Genomic DNA, 13447 nt, shown 5'->3' with positions numbered 1-13447 from the left:
CTTCCAAGGAGGGAGAGACCCTGAACAAAAGCGTGCAGGAACCTTTAAAGACTTTTGACATTGCCCAACCCACTTAGCCAAAGACCACCCCCCAATCATCATATATACATCATAGCAGGTGGTCTACAGCAGAAATTCTTTCTGCCAGCATACCCGATAATGGCCACTGATTGCATTACCTGGGCAGCTTGGCCATTCTTATGTGATGGTTAATACTATAGTTCCTGAATCCAGGTCACAGGCTCACCCTTCTTGTTGTTTAGTCGTTTAGTTGTGTCCAACTCTTAATGACTCCTTGGACCAGAGCACGCCAGGCACTCCTGTCTTCCACTGCCTCCACAGTATGGTCAAACTCAGTAGCTTTGAGAACACTGTCCAACCATCTCATCCTCTGTCGTCCCCTTCTCCTTGTGCCCTCCTCCCTATTCATACACAAATACGCCCTTAAGACAGGATTTGTAAGCGAAAAGACAATGGGGAGGCTTTCCCCATTTGCCTCCCTTGCTGCAGAGGAATATTTGAGTTCATTGGGAGAGTCAAAATGGCTTCAGGGTTGCCCTCCTGTGCTTTTTAGACGCATGGTTTATATATTTAGATATGTGTGCATTTAATAATACTTATTCTATATTTGAGACCTTAAAATTCCTATAACAAAGGAAAAGCACCAACTCTTCAAAGTTCTTACATAGATGATGGAAACAGAAGTGTACCCAGGTACCTTCTACCCTTTTCAAGGAGCAATATCAGCATTGCCCCCTGCCCCCCCAAAGAGCCACTTACTTCATGCCTTTGTGTTGTGGCATGAGAAGGGCAGGAAGCTTCTCCCATGTTTGATCTTGCTACCGCAGTGTTGCTGTGTCACTATACACATATATGTCATACACTCCATAGTCTGATAGGTAATCTTTGTGCCCCTCCAGGGTTGTGCCTGTGGCAGAAGCCGGTTTTGCCAGCTCCTTAGGTACGCCTCTGGATGGAAACACATCAGTGAGAGCCAAACTGAACTGGTCCTTAAACAGTCAGTAGAACAGCCCTGCCTCCTCCTTTACCATAATGCTCTTCTTGTGGGGTGCCTCAGGGTTCTGTCCTCTCCCCCATGCTTTTCAACATTTACATGCGGCCGCTGGGAGAGATCATCAGGAGGTTTGGGCTGGGTGTTCATCAGTATGCGGATGATACCCAGCTCTACCTCTCTTTTAAATCAGAACCAGTGAAGGCGGTGAAGGTCCTGTGTGAGTGTCTGGAGGCGGTTGGAGGATGGATGGCGGCTAACAGATTGAGGTTGAATCCTGACAAGACAGAAGTACTGTTTTTGGGGGACAGGAGGCGGGCAGGTGTGGAGGATTCCCTGGTCCTGAATGGGGTAACTGTGCCCCTGAAGGACCAGGTGCGCAGCCTGGGAGTCATTTTGGACTCACAGCTGTCCATGGAGGCACAGGTCAAATCTGTGTCCAGGGCAGCTGTTTACCAGCTCCATCTGGTACGTAGGCTGAGACCCTATCTGCCTGCGGACTGTCTCACCAGAGTGGTGCATGCTCTGGTTATCTGCCGCTTGGACTACTGCAATGCACTCTACGTGGGGCTACCTTTGAAGGTGACTCGGAAACTACAACTAATCCAGAATGCAGCAGCTAGACTGGTGACTGGGAGCGGCCGCCGAGACCATATAACACCGGTCTTGAAAGACCTGCATTGGCTCCCAGTACGTTTCCGAGCACAATTCAAAGTGTTGGTGCTGACCTTTAAAGCCCTAAACGGCCTCGGTCCAGTATACCTGAAGGAGCGTCTCCACCCCCATCATTCTGCCCGGACACTGAGGTCCAGCGCCGAGGGCCTTTTGGCGGTTCCCTCATTGCGAGAAGCAAAGCTACAGGGAACCAGGCAGAGGGCCTTCTCGGTAGTGGCGCCCGCCCTGTGGAACGCCCTTCCACCAGATGTCAAAGCGATAAACAACTACCTGACATTCAGGAGACATCTTAAGGCAGCCCTGTTCAGGGAAGTTTTTAACGTGTGATATTTTATTGTATTTTTGGTTTTTATGGAAGCCGCCCAGAGTGGCTGGGGAGACCCAGCCAGATGGGCGGGGTATAAATAATAAATTATTATTATTATTATTATTCAGAAGGCTTTGGGCTGCTTTCAGGCATTCTCTGTCTGCAAGGGCTGTTGTGCTAGCGGACAGGTGAGTTCTAATATTGCACACTTAGAAATCCAATGCAACAGTTGCACTAGCAGAAATTCTTTGTGCAACATATAGCACAATATTGTACAACAAAAGTACTAGCAACCTGCTTGTGCATTTTCTCATGCAACAATGTTCTGCTAGTGCAATCATTTTGCCAGTGAAACGAATCTACTATTAAGAAAATTTATCCTAATGCTACATTGGATACAACCCCTGGTTTGTTACCATGGCTTGGTGTGAACGTGCAGATTCCCAAGAGAGGTGATGGTGGCAATTTTGCTTCTCCAATCCTGCTGCCGCCATGTTTCTTTGAGCTAAGGCATGGTTTGATTTAGGATGTTGTCTGAACCCAGGCTTATGATTTGTCTTGCTTCAGACAAATCATGAATTGTAGCCATAATCTATGACCATATCTTGTAACTTGCATGGTCCCCTTCTAAAAATGTGTGAAAAAAGGCTTCCAGTGCCATTTTAAGACTTCCGTTTTAAGGAACTTGCTTGTGATCCATTTTCCATTTCTTAGGAAGAAAAGTGACATACCGTAGTTAAATCGTTTATTGAAAAACTGAGAAAAAATATTTATGTCCTCTGTTATAAAAAGAAAAGTGTGCAGCCTGCAGAAGAAAATAGTTCAAGATTTATATCTGTACTTCAAATGTTTGATTTACCCCTTTTTATATTTATAATAAGATGAAACATGTGAAAAAGCCAGTTAGGGCCAGCCAGGAATTCAGGTTAAGTGGCAATGTAGGCCACATAAAAAAAATAAAAACTTTCTTTTTCATCTATACACAGAGAGAAAATACAAAGAGATACTGTAACGATGGTATCAAAGCATATCCCAAGTGCCATTCCTAATTCATCTTATATATTACATTTCTTCTTCAAAATTATATTTGCACGTGGGCTGTAAGCCTGAGCAGCTACCTAAGAGTCAGTTCAACAGAAAGGTATAGAATTGTGCTTTATAGATTGGGGAAGCCAGATTTCTACAGCTCCGTTTGCCCTTGGCTTGGAAGTTCCCCTGGTCCATTTACTTACCAATCTCTACTAAACCATCCTTGATATAATGATGAATGCAGCAGCATACAAAAAAGAATAGGGCTGGGGGAGGGGAAAAGCCAGGATAAATTCTAGTGGGGCATCTTTCTCATATATTTAAACTTTCCTAAACAAAAGCAGTGGCATATTTCACATTTTTCACATTAATGCTCTGTTCCTAAATACATACAGTATTAAGGTGTTTCTACCTTGTCCATCATCCCTTAAAAGGCATCTGATGACGACCTAATAGAGATAAAAAATAAAAAGTGTCTATCTTCAGTCTTACTATATTTAAGTGACAACACAGAAGGAAAAGGGAGGAGGGGAAAACTAAATCAAAGTGAGGCAGATATTCTTAGTCACACTTTCTTATAATGACCAGCTGGAATGGGAAAAGTTTAAAGGAGAAGAGTTAAAAGTTGCTGGTTGCTCATCAGTGGTGTAGGCCTGCTTCCATTCTTTCCAAGTTACTCAAGAGGAAGTCTCATTCAGTGAGTAGTGTAATTGCAGCTTTCCTTCAAGTTCTAATGTGGTGGTCTCTTGCTGTGGTTTACATTACATGTTTTTTTCTTTGCTCTAGAACACCATAATTTTGATGTATTTTTAATCTTTGTTGGAAGCCACCCAGAGCGGCTGGGGAAACCCAGCCAGATGGGCGGGGTACAAATAATAAATTATTATTATTATTATTGGGGTTTTTCTGGTGCAGTCTTTCAAAGTTTGTATCAAAAAATGCCTTCAAAAAATGAACAAATCCAAATGGCTCAAGTAAGTGAGCCATTTAACTCACCTCAGGGCCAGGTTCACTCCCTGGCACCTCCAGGAAGGGCTGGGAGAGACACCACACCTGCCTGAATACCTGGAGACTTGCTGCCAGTCAGTGTAGATCAGTGTTTCCCAACCACTGTTCCGCGGCACACTAGTGTGCCGCGAGATGTTGCCTGGTGTGCCGCGAGATGTTGCCTGGAGGGAGGCGGGCGAGTCGGGCGGCGAGAGGTGGGGCGGCGACGGCGAGGAGAGGCCGCCCAGCGCGGGGCTCTCGCCGTCTGCCTGCCTGGCTGCCTGCGAGCTCGGCGGGCAGCGCCTCCGTCTGCAGCGCCTGCCTCGCGGCTCTCATTCCCTGCCCCTGCCAAAGCTCACCCAGCCAAGCCGCGCTCTCCTTCCTGCCTCGCTTTGCTGCCTCCTCCCCCCCCCACCCCCAAAGCTTGGAGCTTCCCCGGCAAGGGGGAGGGAAAAAATTGAAACTTACACTTTCGTGCGTCCCTCCCGGCGTGACGCTGCGCGCTGACGTCACGGGGCTGTAATGGTGGTGTGCCTCGAGATTTTTTTCATCAAACAAGTGTGCCTTTGCCCAAAAAAGGTTGGAAAACACTGGTGTAGATAATACACTAGCTGGATGAACACTCAGCATAAGACAGCTCCCTATGTTCCTAGTTCAGTAAAGCAAAACAGGGAGGGTCTAATGGAGAGAGGCACCTCTTCTGCCAAATCAAGAAAACCCAGATTGCTCTGCTTTGCCTTGAGCCGAGTTCTGAGCCGCAGAAATCAGCAGGTGAAGCTGCTAATGGAAAAATGACTAGCAGAATCCCCTGTTAATTGCTGCAGACCCAGAACAGCTGTTAAAGGGGAAATTACAGGGGATTCTTAAAAAGCTGCAGACTTAAATTGGCTCACTAAGCTATTATGTTGCACACTGGACTGGTTGACATGAAAGATGGTACTCTGTCACAAGAACAGAACGAAGCATGCTGACATCTCTTTCTGACAAACACTGGAACTTCAAAATTATCTCTCCTTAGAAGGAAACCTTAGGAGCAGAGCATATCTCACCCCCCAAAAAAAAAGATGAAATCAAACCACACTGGAGAAACATAGATCAGGACTTCATGGTGTTTTTTGGATGAGATCCTGGAGGGATTTGGCAGATGATGTCATGACTTCAAAACGAGTTACTCCAGCCTCCGAAACATAGGCATACATTTGCTTCAGTGGAATATATATAATCATTGGATTATTGGAGAATGTCCATTTCTTTTTAGACGGTTCCAAATTTTTAAATATTTCCACCACCACCCAAAAAGAAAGGAGGACTGTGCACAGCTGCACTTTTTGAAGAAGGTTCTTAATCCCAGGAAACCAGGGCTTCATTCCTAAATGGAGGGAAAGAGACACATGGACTCGTTGGTCTAGAAACAGAATCTGAAAGGCATTTTGACTTAACTTGTGACATTTGGGGCTCCTCTGTGGTGAGGACAGTGCACTCTGCACATGCTCAGGGGCATGTTCATTCATTCCAGGGGCTTTCAAACTGTGCTTGGAGGACTCCCAGTTTTACTAGGTGCTGATGAGGTTCTCATGGAGGACAGCCATTGTGGTGGTGGGGAGGACACCCCTGAAAGTTGGCTTGCATTCACAAGAGTAGAGGAGCACTGGGTGTGCTCTAGTTTATGGCCTATGCGCCATGCCAACTAAGTGTGTGCCCTCACAATACCCAGAACCCTTTGCAATATGTCAACATGTCATGTGTGTTCTCTAAGGAGAAGAAGTCCATACTTGATGGACAGAACTCCCTCCAACAGCAGGCAGTGATGGCCATCAACGTGGATGGCTTTTAAAGAGAATTGGATGAATTTATGGAGAAGAAAGCTATTGATGACTATGTTCTACATCCGCAGTCAAGGGCACTAATGCTTCTGAATACTAGCTGCTGAAATCTGCAGGAGGGAAGAATATGGGAATGAGTTCCATTAACTATGTGCTGTGTGAACAAGTCATTTCTTTTATTTGTCCTGAATTTTCCGACATTCAGCGTCACTGGATGCCCATGAATTCTGGTGTCGTGAGAGAGGGGCTGGATCTAGACATGCCAAAGAAGCGATTCAATTAAACATGTTGTAATCTCATACAGGGACATCCAGTAGAGAAAGATGGGACTCCACAACACCATCTGGTGTCACAGTACTATATCGCATATACAACACATATAAAATGCCTTTTCTTTTCTTTTTTGAAATCGTTTTTATTTGATTTTACAAATGTAAAGTTGTAACAATACCAAATACATACCCATATATAGAGATTTCTCTGAACATCAGGACTTCCCACCATCCCCTCCATGGGTCCTATTGTCAACATTTTCAACCGAATATTATTTCATAATCTATATTTTGTATCTGTCCATATTGTCCATAGTGTTTGTTACATTACAAGTGTTAATAGAATCGTGCTAATGTTTTCGTCTGCTTACAGTGGCCTCCTAAATACATTACTGTATAAATTTGCCCCATTCTTTCTTAAAGTTTTTGTCTTCTTGGTTCCTGAGCCTTCCGGTTAGTTTTGCCATTTTGGCATCGACCAACAGCTTAGTTTGCATTCTTCTTTCCATCTCTGGGCTAGTAACATCTGTGTGGCTGTTGTCACGTACATAAAAAAGTCTTTTCTGATCCTTTGGGATGTCGTAAAACACTTTTTCTTTACCAATCTAGCTGAGTCCAAGGGTAAAATCTTCCCTCTATCCATTTTATCCATGTCACGCATCATCTTATAAACTTCTATCATGTCACCTCTCCACCAAAAGTCCCAAACGTTGCAACTTTTCCTTGTAGGGGAGTCTCTCTTTCCCCTTGATCATTTGCGTTGCCCTGTTCTGAACATTTTCCAACTCTACAATAACCTTTACATATTGCGGTGACCAGATAATTGGTTGTCCTCATAAACTGCAAACGACTCCTGTATGTTTACCCTCCTGCTGCCTCTCAGAAAAGCAATTTCCTCCTCTCCCCGATGCAGACAGATAGATGTTTATTGCATACTTCAGTTCTGCTGAAAGGAGCTTATCTACTGTCTCCTTGTCAGGTTCTCATAGCCAGCCTTGGCAGCGTAACACAGTTGTCCACGGGGTGATGTCTGCCCTGGACAGGGGGTGCTGGCTTGGGGTTGTCAAACTTTCATAGCAGAGCCAGGAAGATGTCTGGACAGCTGGGCCTGTGTTGTCTCAGGATGCAGGAAGGGGGGCCTAACTTGGACCACTTTCATCCTTTGGCCCTCTTGATCCACCAAGCTGCCCTTCCTTTCTTGGGCACAGCTGCGTCTCCGGCCTGCAAATTTATGAGCATGGAGGGAAGAAGCAATGGAGGGAACAGGGAACCTGAAAAGGAGGACAATGCTCAGTTGCAAGACAGGCAGAAAAGGTTAAGCACATGTGCACTGCGCTGTGCTCATCATGCTTCTGAGGTCAATAACAACAACAGCTGGAGAGAGAACTGTGTTCTTGCATTGTAGACTGGAGAGAGAAGTGGAGTTAGTGATGGTTAGAAGTCGTGTGGCATGGCTGAAAGGAGACCGAAGAAACGTGGATATATAGAATTCATAGAACTGTAGTTTTTAGTCAGAATTTCATTTCTTGTAACTTAAAGCCATGGGTTTGAGTTCCATCTTCCATGTGACAGGCCTTCAGATATTTGAAGGTGGCTGTCATATTGTTATAAGAATTTTAAGGTCTCAAATATAGAATAAATGTTCACAAATGCAGACATATCTAAATATATGAACCATGTGTCTGAAATAGTACGGGAGAGCAATCCTGAAGCCATTTTGACTCTCCCAATGGCCTCAGATATTCCTCTGCAGCAAGGGAGGCCAATGGGGAAAGCCTTCCCATTGTCTTTTTTGCTTGCAAATCCTGTCTTAAGGGTGTATTTGTGTATGAATGGCCAGGCTGCCCAGGTAATGCAATCAGTGACCATTATCAGGTATCGTGTCAGACAGGATTTCTGCTTTAGACTGCCTCCTCCTGTGATTTCTGCTGTAGACTGCCACCTTCTGTGATGTATGTATGATGTTTTGGGGGTGGTCTTGGGCTACAGGGTGGGCAATTTCAAAAGTCTATATAAGGGCTTGCACACCATTGTTCAGGGTTCTCCCTCCTGTGTGTGGTGAGTGGGGACCCTGTTTCAACAGTTCCTTGAATAAAGATCAGGCTTACTAGCCACTTTGCTTCTCAATATACTCTGGTTGGCCTCCTACCAATAGGGAACCCACTAAGGACTCTTTGCAGGCTCCAGAAAGGGAGCAGTTTTTCTTATAACAATATCTCCTCTCAATCTCCTTTTCTCCAGGCTAAACATACCCAGCTCCTTTAACTGTTCCTCATAAGGCTTGCTTCCAGACCCTTGATCATCTTATTTACCCTCCTCTGTACACATTCCAGCTTGTCAGCATACAAATTGTGGGATGTGCAGGAAGTCAGGCCATCGGTCCTCTTGGCTCAGTGTTGTCAGTGACCGGCAACAGCTCTCCATGGTTTTCAGGAAGGTGGCACTTCCAGCCCTACTTGGATATGTCTTGGGGATTGAACCTGGGCCTTTCTCCATGCAAGGCAGATGCTCTCCCACTTAGATATGGCCTGTCCCTAATCATAGGAGGCTGTCTCATACCAAGTCAGAAGCAATTTGGGGAATGTCTGTGGCTCCCCAGATCTTGCTCATCTTCCAGCTCCCATCATCCCTGACCACTGGCCTTGCTGCCTGGGAATGATGGGAGTCCAACAACGTATGCAATACCCAATCTCTGCCTTATTGCTACTAGCCACAATGGAGGCAATGCTCTGCCTCCATGGTCAGAGGCAGTAACACTAGTTGCTGGAAACTGCGAGTAGGAGAGCACCGCTGATGCGCACGGGTTCTGCTTTCAGGCTTCCCAGAAGAGGCATCTCATTGGCCACAATGAGAACAGGATCCTTGGGCCTGACCCAGCAGGGCTCTTTTTATGTTCTTTGAGTGCTTCCAGTCACCCTTGTTACAGAAATTACAGGGTGGGGCACACCTTTAAAGTTGTTAAATGTTACAGATATTATGCCTGAACGTATCCTTTTGGCTTGACAGCTCAGGGAAGATAGCTAGCTTTATAAATCACATAAAATCAAACCCTTTGTCGATTTCCTCCATTTCAACACCATTTTGTCCTTGGAAAAAGGACTCTTTCTCCTGCCACTTCCCACCATAATTGCTCACACGTGAGGACATGTATACACACCCCACCCAGGGAAGTGCCCAGGGGTGACAATTACTGAGCAGTTAGTTTCCAAAAGCCAGACTTGCCCCAGGTTATAGGTGTGCAAAGGGAGCTCTATTGTCCTTTGATGGTGGGTATTTGAGAGCAACAGGGGGGAGCTCCTGTTGTTCGGTCCCTGCTCCTGCCCACCTAGCAGTTTGAAAGCACATCAAGTGCAAGTACATAAATAGGTACCGAACTGGCGGGAAGGTAAACTGCGTTTCCGTGCGCTGCTCTGGTTCGCCAGAAGTGGCTTAGTTCATGCTGGCCACATGACCCGGAAGCTGTACAATAAAGCGAGATGAGCACCGCAACCCCATAGTCGGCCGCGACTGGACCTGACGGTCAGGGGTACCTTTACCTTTTACTTGAGAGGAGCCTGGACATGTTTTGTCTATGCTAACCTTGTACCAAAGACTTGTCTGGACATAGAATAGAATCATAGAATCATAGAGTTGGAAGAGACCACAAGGGCCATCGAGTCCAACCCCCTGCCAAGCAGGAAACACCATCAGAGCACTCCTGACATATGGTTGTCAAGCCTCTGCTTAAAGACCTCCAAAGTAGGAGACTCCACCACACTCCTTGGCAGCAAATTCCACTGTCGAACAGCTCTTACTGTCAGGAAGTTCTTCCTAATGTTTAGGTGGAATCTTCTTTCTTGTAGTTTGGATCCATTGCTCCGTGTCCGCTTCTCTGGAGCAGCAGAAAACAACCTTTCTCCCTCCTCTATGTGACATCCTTTGTGACATGTTTGCCAAGGTTGAAGTAGTGTAACCCCTGTGTACCCCTCCCCTTTTGTGACATGTTAGTGATGTAAAGATGATGGAACAATGATGCTTTATGAACTGTATTCTCATACAGAATATGAGAATTCCTGGGATATTGTGGGAAGTTGTCACCCCATGCTTGGGGTTCCTTACTCCTGTGGGGACCTGTTGCGCAACAATAAAGAGCATAGTCTACTGATCACTGTTTTGCTCCAAATTACTTAGCTGGAATTTCCTTCTTTTACTGATCGCATGGACCACCGGGGGACTTGAACCCTGACGAGCTGAGCTGTTGAGTAGTCTCTCACCCCAGAATTTTCCTTATCACCCTGTTTATTGAACATTCACTCTGAATTGCACGCAAGGAGGATAGATGATGCTGGCTATTGTTTATTTACAGACAAATCCCTGTTAGTGTGGGGGTTGTGCTCCTGGTTCCCTCCCCCCAACATATAGGTGGAGTGCGCATGAGCCGACCCCACTCTGTTATGCCCATTTTTGGGCCACTTAAGGTTCCTCATTACTTATTTATAAAATTATCTATATACTATACAACATCTGATCCCATTGAAAAAAATACAAAATATCACAAAATCTATAAAGGAAATTAGATACCCGGTATAAAAAGTCAACAAGAGATGTACAGTGGTGCCTCGCAAGACGAAAAGAATGCGTTCTGTGATTCTCTTCGTCTAGCGGTTTTTTCGTCTTGCGAAGCAAGCCCATTGACGGATTAGCGGATTAGCGCTATTAGCGGCTTTTAGCGGCTTATCTGCTGATCGGATCAGCTGATAAGCGGCTTAGCGGCTTGGGAAAAGGAAAAAAAAACATCAGGAACTCGCAAGACATTGTCGTCTTGCGAAGCAAGCCCATAGGAAATTCGTTTTGCGAAGCACCTCCAAAACGGAAAACTCTTTCGTCTAGCGAGTTTTCCGTCTTGCGAGGCATTTGTCTTGCGGGGCACCACTGTAATGTTAAAATTCTCTCTCTCTCTCTCTCTCTCTCACACACACACACACATCAAGAGATGTGTTTGACAGTTAGCAGCTTGGAGGTCTCTGCTAACTCTCTGCTGGGAGAGTATTCCACAGTGTTGGGGCCATTAACACTAAATGCTCGTTTATCCATTTATTTTCATTTTATCTGTATACTGCTCAAAGCAGCTTACAACAAACAAACGGGGGTACATTTCAAACGCTACAAAAATGATTTCGTAATAACAATAAAATAATAGCATAGCAACCATTTCATAATAGCATAGCAGAACAAAAAATATAGCAACATACCCAAAAAACCACCCCACCTTTCAATACTATAGATGTAACAATATTACTTAAACAGCAAGCAGCCTCCAATAGCAAAAATAGCAAGGGAGCTTCACAGTTTCACTTTAGTCCTAGGAACACCCCTCCAGTCCCTTTCCTGCAGCAGCTCCTTGGAAGGCTTCGAAGAGCAAAGGGTAAGATAGCTGGAAATACCCCTCCCATGACATTTATTTACTTCAAGTGAAGCCACTAGAAGTGAAGCCACTATGGGGGGACAGCGAACAGCACTTCTCTGGGTATTAAACTATTTAATGAATGTTGGAAGATTCAGGACAGACAAAAGGAAGTACTTCTTTATGCAGTGCATAGTTAACCTGTGGAACTCACTGCCACAGGAGGCAGTGATGGCCACCAACTTGGATGGCTTTAACAGAGTTTTGGACAAATACATGGAGGAGGAGAACACACTCGATGGCATCTGGTCAGCCACTGTGAGAACAGGATGCTAGACTAGATGGGCAACTGCCTGATCCACCTGGACTCTTCTCTTCTTGTGTTATCCAGTGCAATTTCCTGTCACCTTCTGTGATAGTCTGATCCCTTAGGGTAGTGGGTTTGTTGTGCAATACCTCCCAACTCACTATAATTGCACAAACTGAAATTGCCAGTGATATAGAAAAAATAGGGGTGGTTGGCTTTTGCTGCCCAACTCCCCAAGGGACTGAGTCCCCTAAGTTCATGATCGGTCAGAGATGAATGGATGGAGGCAGGAGGCAGTGAAAGCAAGGCAGATCTTTATTTTTCTGTTGCAACAGAGTTCCCTCCCCTCCTAGCAAGGAGGCAAGAGAGACCCAGAAGAAACATTGTGTTTTGGCGTGGAGAAGGACATCCTCTCTACAAACAGAAATTACTACGCTCATAAGGTGGGGTTGCTGTGGCTCAGGCAGGCTAAGGTGTGCTATTCCTGAGGATTTAGCAAGTTTTACATAGTTCCAGACACAGTTTACACAAAACGTTAGCATTTGATAAGACCATCAGGATGCCAGCAGACATCCCTTGATGCAGGGCATCTGGGCAAACAATGACAATACAAAGGAGGTTCATAGATATAGGAGAGGAATCCCTTCAGGAACTTCCCCTGATTGCTATCTGCCTACCTGTTCTCAGGCAAAGAGGAGTAAGGAGGCAGAGGGAATATTTAGTCTTTAGGAGAGCTTTTGGATTGCTCTCCTGTACTATTTTAGACATGTGGCTTATATACTTGTGTATGTGTGTTTACCTTGTACAATCACCAACATTTATTCTATATTTGAAACCTTAGAATTCCTATATCATGTGATACAGAAACAAATAGTAGAAGACGCCTTCACCCCGGTATAGCTCCCCTTTATCACATACACAGCCCAACAAGACAATGACAAAAATCCACCAACAGCATACAAATCAATATGGCTAACCTAATCAAAAACACCCATGCACCCCACTCACACACGAAAACAAAAATCACCACAGCCAATCACAACCAACCAACCAACCACACCCTAGAACACGGGTGTCAAACACAAGGCCCGGGGGCCGAATCCGGCCCGCCAGACCTCGTCATGTGGCCCATGTAGGCGCCAGCTGCCAGCCTTCACCTTTTATTCTTTTTTTTTTTTTTTGACACAAGAAAGCCGCCTCTTCAGCGCATGCGCAGCAGCCTACAAGCCAGAGAACGTCTGCCCTCTAGCGGCGCCGGCCGTTCTACACAGGAAACCTCCACTTTACATGCATTCAGGAAACCTCCACTTGCTTTTATATTGAGCGCATGCCATCCTGTGATGTGACAGATCCAACGGCTGCCTGAACCCTTCTCTCCTGTACTGTAAGTCCTACAGATACAACCGGCCCTTTGAGGGTGACCAAACTGCTGATGCGGCCCCCGATGAATTTGGGTTTGACACCCCTGCCCTAGAATCATAGAATCATAGAATCATAGAGTTGGAAGAGACCACAAGGGCCATCGAGTCCAACCCCCTGCCAAGCAGGAAACACCATCAGAGCACTCCTGACATATGGTTGTCAAGCCTCTGCTTAAAGACCTCCAAGGAAGGAGACTCCACCACACTCCTTGGCAGCAAATTCCACTGTCG

The 13447-nt window shown here is 45.6% G+C and overlaps 1 long non-coding RNA gene across 1 annotated transcript; it reads left to right on the top strand.

Annotated features, from left to right (window-relative positions):
* The first annotated feature begins 616 nt into the window (after positions 1-616).
* LOC308576084 lies at positions 617-4711 on the top strand. The gene is made up of 3 exons (XR_014003069.1): positions 617-1064; positions 2123-4111; positions 4610-4711. It is a non-coding gene; the product is annotated as an uncharacterized lncRNA (long non-coding RNA).
* The last annotated feature ends 8736 nt before the right edge of the window (positions 4712-13447 follow it).

This window comes from Podarcis bocagei (assembly GCF_964188305.1).
Source record: "Podarcis bocagei genome assembly, chromosome: 16".
NCBI lineage: Eukaryota > Metazoa > Chordata > Lepidosauria > Squamata > Lacertidae > Podarcis > Podarcis bocagei.
This window is presented reverse-complemented; position numbering and strand designations above follow the sequence as displayed.